Source organism: Mustela putorius, unplaced genomic scaffold (assembly GCF_011764305.1).
Source record: "Mustela putorius furo isolate JIRA1106 unplaced genomic scaffold, ASM1176430v1.1 tig00003867_pilon_pilon_pilon, whole genome shotgun sequence".
NCBI lineage: Eukaryota > Metazoa > Chordata > Mammalia > Carnivora > Mustelidae > Mustela > Mustela putorius.
In genome coordinates this window covers 29,915,846-29,923,265 of record NW_025422019.1, presented here as the reverse complement: position 1 = coordinate 29,923,265, position 7,420 = coordinate 29,915,846, and the positions used below count along the sequence as shown (strand labels likewise).

At 45.3% G+C, this 7,420-nt stretch overlaps 1 pseudogene; it reads right to left on the bottom strand.

Annotated features, from left to right (window-relative positions):
- Window positions 1–1,648: 1,648 nt before the first annotated feature.
- Window positions 1,649–4,164, bottom strand: LOC101694410 (annotated as a pseudogene).
- Window positions 4,165–7,420: the final 3,256 nt, after the last annotated feature.

The window sequence follows — 7,420 nt, the reverse complement described above, 5'->3', positions numbered from 1 at the left end:
CATGATGTTTGCAGTAATGATCTTTGGGAAGTGACTTTAGAGCCACCCTACGAGTCAGACCTCAGAGTCAGCTAGTTTGATCACTTAACTTATTCTTCAGACTTGTCTTCTTATGGTTTTTTATTCCAAAGATAAAATTGTTCATCAAATGATTATGCTTTTTTACCAAGTCTGTTTCTTGGTAGACTATAAATTTCTTGAACCAATGGAACATGTCTGGTTCATCTCTGGCTACACAAGACCTGACCAAACCCTTGAGAAATGCTTGATCAATATTTAGGTCTGTAGGCCCATTTCTGCCTGTGTTGTGTCTTGGACACATTGCAGACATCAAAGCGTTTGACTTCTCTTCTCAGGTACCTTTTTGGTATTAAATAGTTAATGTTTATTCCAGAAAAGGAAGGGTTGTTCTAAATCTGCATCCACCAAAACCCACAGTAGAAATGCCTTCTGGAATGAGCATCAACACTTCAGCTTTTTCTGTTGGTTGACGTCACAGAGAACAGTCTGTCAACATTTTTCCCTATGTTGCTTTTCTTTTGGGGGGATAGAATAAATATGAAAAATCATAGCTCTGGGAGCACATAGAACAGAGAGCGGGTGGGTACTCGAGGGATTGATTATGTATTCAGTTATTTATTATAATTTTTAAAAAATGGCCCAGCTGCTTCAGCTTACACAAGCTGGGCTGAAATATTTCACTCGATAGTATTCTCATCTGGTGGTTATAATACTGGGTGATTTAATGCAAAGGTTTTTTAACCCTAAAAGGAGAAAATAACAATTAAATAAAAAATAATGTGAGTGCTTTGAACTGAGATTCAAACATTCAAGTATTTTCAAGAAATGACCACTGCCTTATCCTCCCTTCCCTGTGAGTTGATCCACAGTAGCCACACTCTCCAGAGGTACATGTGGAAACCAGCTCACCTGGGAGAATTTTCCATTTGCTCACAGGTGTCTCTCATGTGACCTGGAGGGCCCAGGCCCAGACATGTTCACTTGTACCTTGTAAGATGCTACCAGGTGATTCTGATGCAGACCTATGGTTGAGACTATGTGATCTATAGCCATCTGACTACTGCTGCAGGTTTTTTCTCTCCTGTGGTCACCGTTACGGCTGGTAAGTTATGTTTTGGTCAAATGATGGACCAGCTCAACTCTGTCTCAGATAGAAGGGGGAACTTACTGGCTCAAGTAACTGCAAAGTCCAGGAATGGGTTTGGCACAAGACGTTGCTTGATTCAGGTATCCAAATGGTGTCAAGATCAGGCTCCTCTCATCTCTTGTCTTGGCCCCTTCTCATTGATGCTTTTCTCAAACAAGCTCTTTTGTGAAGGCAAGATAAGATGGCTGCCAGCAGCTCTGGCCTTATAACCTCCAAGTCTGTTGGAAAGTTAGCCTCTATTTATCAACCGTTGGAATGAAATTCTGTGATCTGACTCCCCGTTGGTCCACCTGGGGTCCCAAATGTCTGCCTCTTCTGTACCAGGCAGGCTTCATTTGTAGAATATAGAAGCTACTCTACTCTAATCTAGGGATTCAAATCTAGTACTGAATGCTTGCAAAATTGTAAGGAGATAGATTTATTTATTTATTTATTTATTGGTAGCACTAGGGTTTAATTAAGCTCCACTTTAGTATGGCTCTAAGGGTTACCCATGGCACTCTTAATGTATAAAGCCTGGATGTTCTGCCAGTTCTTCCGGAGCAGTGATACCAGGAAACTGGCAGCCAAGTGGATGTTGTACACAAACTTACCATTGGTCATCTTCTCATGGCCATCAGACGCGGGCAGATACAGCACCTTCTTCACCAGGAATTTGATTATAGACTTCACTGCATCCACTCTGGTTGCCAAGTTCTCATTGTGGGTCAGCAATGAGGGGAACTTGCCAGTGTATTCAGGCCTGGACCCAGGATTTATGGGATCTGCTTTATCAGACATTCTGAAGCCAAAGAGGCATCATACTTTTTGGCCAACTTCTTGACTAATTGCTTATTCTTGTTGAGTTTCTTCAGTGTCTCAATGTCCATGTGGGGAATAGCTACAGTGTTGGCCTCATTATAGTGCTGCTGGTCCCCCAAAGCACAAATGGAGAACTTGGGACAGGGAGTGGACTTAAGCCTGATGGTGTCTGAGAAGGGGTTTGTCCTTCTGATGGTCATAGTTTTTCAAGCTGACCCGTCTTCAAGCTCCACTGTCTAAAGGAGGAAGTTTTAGACTGAAGCTTTAGAAATGACTCCCAGAATACAGTGGAATGAACTTGCTAGGGAGAGCTATGACTCTTGAAATACTCAGGAAGGAAGCGGAATCAGGAGGCCACCATGAGAACAGTTGAATTCAAGATCACATGTCTTATTTGTGATTTGGGGATCAGGAGGCCAGGAAGCTGTTGACATTGCCTCCAAACTGCTTCTGAAATCCAAGACACAATGGACCAGAGGTCAAACCACTGTACATGGGAAGTGTCTATGAGCATGTGTGCCTACAGAAAATGTGAATGTCATAGGAAAACTATCTCTTCTGCATTCCTGCCTTCCAAATCTAGTTTGAATGAAAAATTTTGGAAAATAATTTAAATTCATATAATTGCCTGTACAAAAGTCTAGAAAGCTTTTTTTTTGTTGTTGTTTTTGTTTTTGTTTTTTTAAACCACTGCAATATGGACAGCACAGTGGGGGGCAGTTGGAAAGGATTCTGAGGGCAAGTCCACCACAGGAGATGGCTGGGAGGATGCTCCTAGGCAAGGAGCCACACCCCCAGCTCTGGGACTGTCCAGGGTCAAGTATACCTGTAGCCCAGGGAGTAATCAGGATCAAGTTTGTTGTCCCGAGGAAATTTAGGCTACAGGTTATAATTTAGGTTGTAATATGCTGTTACTAGGAGAGGTAAAAGATGCTCGGTGACAAAACCCAAAGATATCCCCTACAAGTATATGCTTTATCATTACAAGTACCTTCACCTACACTGCTCCATTTAATTCTCACAAAAGCCCCATAACAGGAGGAAGGTAGCTGGGGGTTGGGGGTTAGGGGTCCATCTTACAAAGGAGAAGATCAGACTCAGAGGTTAAGGGCCTGCCTAAGCTAATCCCTTACAGCTGGTGAGAGGCAGTGTTTACATTCAGACCCAGTCTCCTGACTCTTTGGATCCCATTCCCTTGGGCTAGAGCAGAATGTGGAAGAAAATCCTTTCTGAAACAATGGTGCCAACTCCCCAGTCTTCATGTATAGAGTCTCGTGTCAGGGCCCTTGATGGAAAGCATTCCTCTGCTTTCAAGTCGCTATGGCCCGATTGGAGCACAGGGTCCTGGAAGACTCTGGTACAGGAGAAGAGGCAGGAAACTTGCACAAGTGCTTGGATGCCTGGCACCTCCCTTCATTTGGTCTTTATCTGAAGAATGAAACAGGGAGTTTCACGTTTGTTTGTTTAATGCTGGGTGTTCCAAGATGCCACAGTATCATTTAAAATACCTGAATTTAAGACATAGATGGGTGCACATTTCTCCCAAACAGCAATATTTTTAGCATTAGCCATTCCCACGTAAATGCAAAACTTTTTTTGATAATAGATCAAAGCAAATCCCTCCTCCTAGCCTTCCCTGTGGACTGCAAAATGACTGGGTTTGCATAAACCAGATTAGAGCCATGCAGAGCTGCTACCAGCGTTACAAATGCCTCCTGGTGTCAGCACCCAGGAAAATCCCTGCTGTCCTATCAGCAAGAGCTTCCTCTCCAGGAGTCCCAGAGACTTAGGCCACCGCAGCAACAGAGATCTCCAAACTGGACTGCACTGCCTCCTAGAGGCACCGCATTTCAAAGAAGGGGATTTGCCTTGAGGCCAATGGGTTAATAAGAATCTAGGGACAAGAAGAGCAAGCACCAAGGCCTAACCCCTAGTAGTTCTACCTTGTGGTCAGACTCCGCGGGGCCTGTGCAGCTGCTGCCCGCAGACAGCTCCACCCCACTGGGCAATGCAACCCAAACTTTGGTGATCAAGGAGGTTCTTCCTTTTCACATGCGTGGTTGGGTCATCACACTCCTAGAGTCCTCACCATCTGTCTTAGCTCAGGCTTCTGTAACAAGTTTCCATAGACTGGGTGGTTGAAATAACAAATACTTTACTTCTCACAGTTCTGGAAGCTGGAAGTCCAAGATCATGACGCTGGTAGTTTCTGTACTGGTGAGAGCCCTCTTCCTGGTTTGCAGATGGCCTTCTTCTCACGTCCTCACATGGTGGAGAGCAGAGAGGGAGAGCTAGCTCTTGTCTTTTTTTTTTTTTTTTTTTTTTTTAATAAAAACATTAATCCCATTCACAAGGGCTCTCCCCTCACCTCTTAAAGGCCCAACTTCTTAATACCATCACACTGGCATTTGGGATTTCAACCTATGAATTTGAGAGGAACACCGATGTTCAGTCCATAGCATCTTCTTGTTATAGAGAAGGCTATGGGTAGCAGCTGGTACTCCTGGAGTCCTGGCTCAAAGTGGACAAGTTGGGTCAGTCTTCCCATCATTCACACCAGGTCTTGTTGAAACCTTTATGACATTTTATACAGTGAGCTGGTTAGTTTGATATTCCTCTCATTGTTTCGTTTTTAACAAAGTTAAGGAAACACTTCTGTGATGGACTGAAAAATGATGTCCTCTTCCAAAATACATATGTTAAGGTCCTAAGCCCCAGTACCATAAATGTGACTATATTTGGAGATTAGGTCTCGAAAGAGGTAATGAAGTTAAAATGAGGACATTAGGATGGGTCCTAATCCTGTATGACTGCTGTCCTTAAAAGATTAGGACACAGACATTACAGAGGGAAGACCAGGAGAGGACAGAGGGAGAAGACTGCTACCTGCGAGTCAAGGAGAGAGGCCTTCCAAGAAAACAGCCTTTCCTACACCTTGATCCTGAACTTCTAGCCTCCAGGACCATGAGACAATCCATTTCTGTTGTTTAAGCCACCTAGTCTGTGGTACTTTGTTAGAGCAGCCCTAGCAGACTAATGCACCTTCCTTCCAGACCAACAGCTAGTTTGGGCTTCTGCCTCTTCTCTGGCCCCTTTTCTTGACAGCCCTGCTGATAATCTGTCCTCTGGATGCCATGATGGCAATGAGCCATCACCAGGAGGTGTGTGTGCTTGCAGTCCTTTCCCAACTATGGCCGTGGAATCATCCACTCATGCTCTCTTTCTCCAGACTCTGTCGAGGGCAGAGGAAACAACAAAGGTTTGCCAGACGCTTCTGGCCAGGGAACATTTCATGGAGGGGAACTTCTAGGGGGAAAGGGCCCACATGTATTTAATGTACTTTCTTGGTCCCCACATTTGTCATTCTAGGCAATAGATGCACCAAATATTTACACCTCCATTTCCTCTCAGCATTGGTGGTATAATCCAGTGGGACCGTGCCTTTCTAAATTTATTTCCAACACCCAGACATATGGATTGCCCGGATTGGCTTATGTTCTCTAGACAGGTTTAGTGCCTTGTCTCATGCAGGCATGATGGGCTCATACATGAGAACTGATCAGATGCTATCAAGGATGGCAGTTGACACACTGTCTTGTTTTCAGCCCTTTAGAGTAGAGCTTGTGTTCTGCTACAATATATTTGATAAGTACCGTGAACTCATAGTCAGGAGAATAAGGATTAGCCACATCACTAACGGTACACAGGGCAGGTTGCCTCTCCCCTGCCAAGGTCTCATAGGACCTAGTGTTTTAGCCATCCCTTCATTCCATCTGCACCCAAAACAATTGTATTTCTATCTCCCATCTCCTTAGCAATTGCCCCTTTGTGGACAGGCTCTTGCTGGGACTATTAGCAACCTCCCCACTGTACTCACCAGCACAAGTCCTGACACGCATAGGGGCTAAATTGATATTTCCTATAGGAATAAATTATGCTTATGATTTAGAGTAATTTTCACTTACAGTCACTTTAATTTCAAAGTAGTTCTCCTTTTTCATCCTCTCTGTACTCATTGTAATAGTTAAGGAATCAGAGACCTGTACCTGATGTGATTAGCAAAGCCTTGGGCCAGGGTGCACAGAAAATATTAGAACTCCAACTCCTCTGTATTTTTAATTTTATAATTTAGTGTACATTGCACCTACACTATTAATATGGTAGAGTGTATAATGTAGGACATGTATTCACAAACACACATGGCAGGTGTCTGCTAAAGGAGTTGGCATTTTCAGGAATGTTTGGAGACTGAGCCAAGACTGAGAACCAGCCACTCCTGCCTCTCTGAACCTCATTTCCTTCCTTGTGAAATGGGACGTGGGGCAGGGCCTGGACTTGTGACCAGGGCACCCTCCCGGGTCTGCCAATCACTCTGCACAGACTTTTCTAGGGACAGATTGCCCTGGGGTAAGAGAAGTTCCTTCCTCTTTGGACATTTTGGACTGTAGCACGATGATGCATATGAGACGTTAGTCGTGCTCCTGGCCCACAGAAACCATGCGTGCTGTCGGCCTGAGGGAGAATTATTTCTGAGAGAACCTCCAGAGTCTGCCGTATAGTCACCACTAAATGAATACTGGTTGAAAGAACATGTGAGATGTTCTGAAGACCAAGTCCCTGCCCTGGGGCTCGAAGGGTGCGTGTCCTCCGTACCCTGCTGCCTGGCCGTCGGATGAGGGGCGAGCAGGGTCGTGAAGCCTCTAATTGGTGCATATCTTCTGCTGCCTTTAGGGTCTAGGAAGGGCATGGGAGATTGAGTCTATGACTTCATGAAAAGATGCAGAGAGAATTCTCCATTCTTCTTTTGCCTGATGAGTTGCTGATTTAGGGCATCCCTCTGGGTGGCAGCGTTCTGCCTTAAGCCTGGCTGGCAGCAGGACCCCAGTTCCCCCCATCCCAGCCCCCAGTCCTGGTAGACAGAACCAGGGGATGAGACTACTCCTGGGCTCTGGGGTCTGGAAGAAACAGGGCCTGCTGTTTGGTGCTCAGAGGCCCCTCAGGGCAGTGCTTATTAGATGCCCCCATTCCAGCTGGAGCTTGCGGGAAGGAGAGCCCTGTTCTGAGAGCATCAGCAACTACAGAAACCTGGCTTGTAGTGACATCCAGAGGTCATGGAGAGAGGCAGCTGATTGGCAAGGGAATGCATGAGGGTAGCAATAGTTAAATCTTAATTTGGGTGCGTCTACAGTTGCATTTTCAGCTTGATATCAACAAGAGCCTGGAGGCACAGACTTCTCCATGGGTATGTTCTCAGAGTGCCGAGAAATCCAGCTCGTGCTGCCAAAGAGAGGGGCCCCAAGGAGAAAGAGATCTGGAACTACATAGCAGAGACAAACAGACACACAGACATACACACAGAACCAGAAAGTCTAGAGAGCTTCCTGCAGCTTCCAGATGCCAAATTGCATCAGAAATCACTTGGGCTGGGCAGCTTGTTACAGAGCCAGGTTT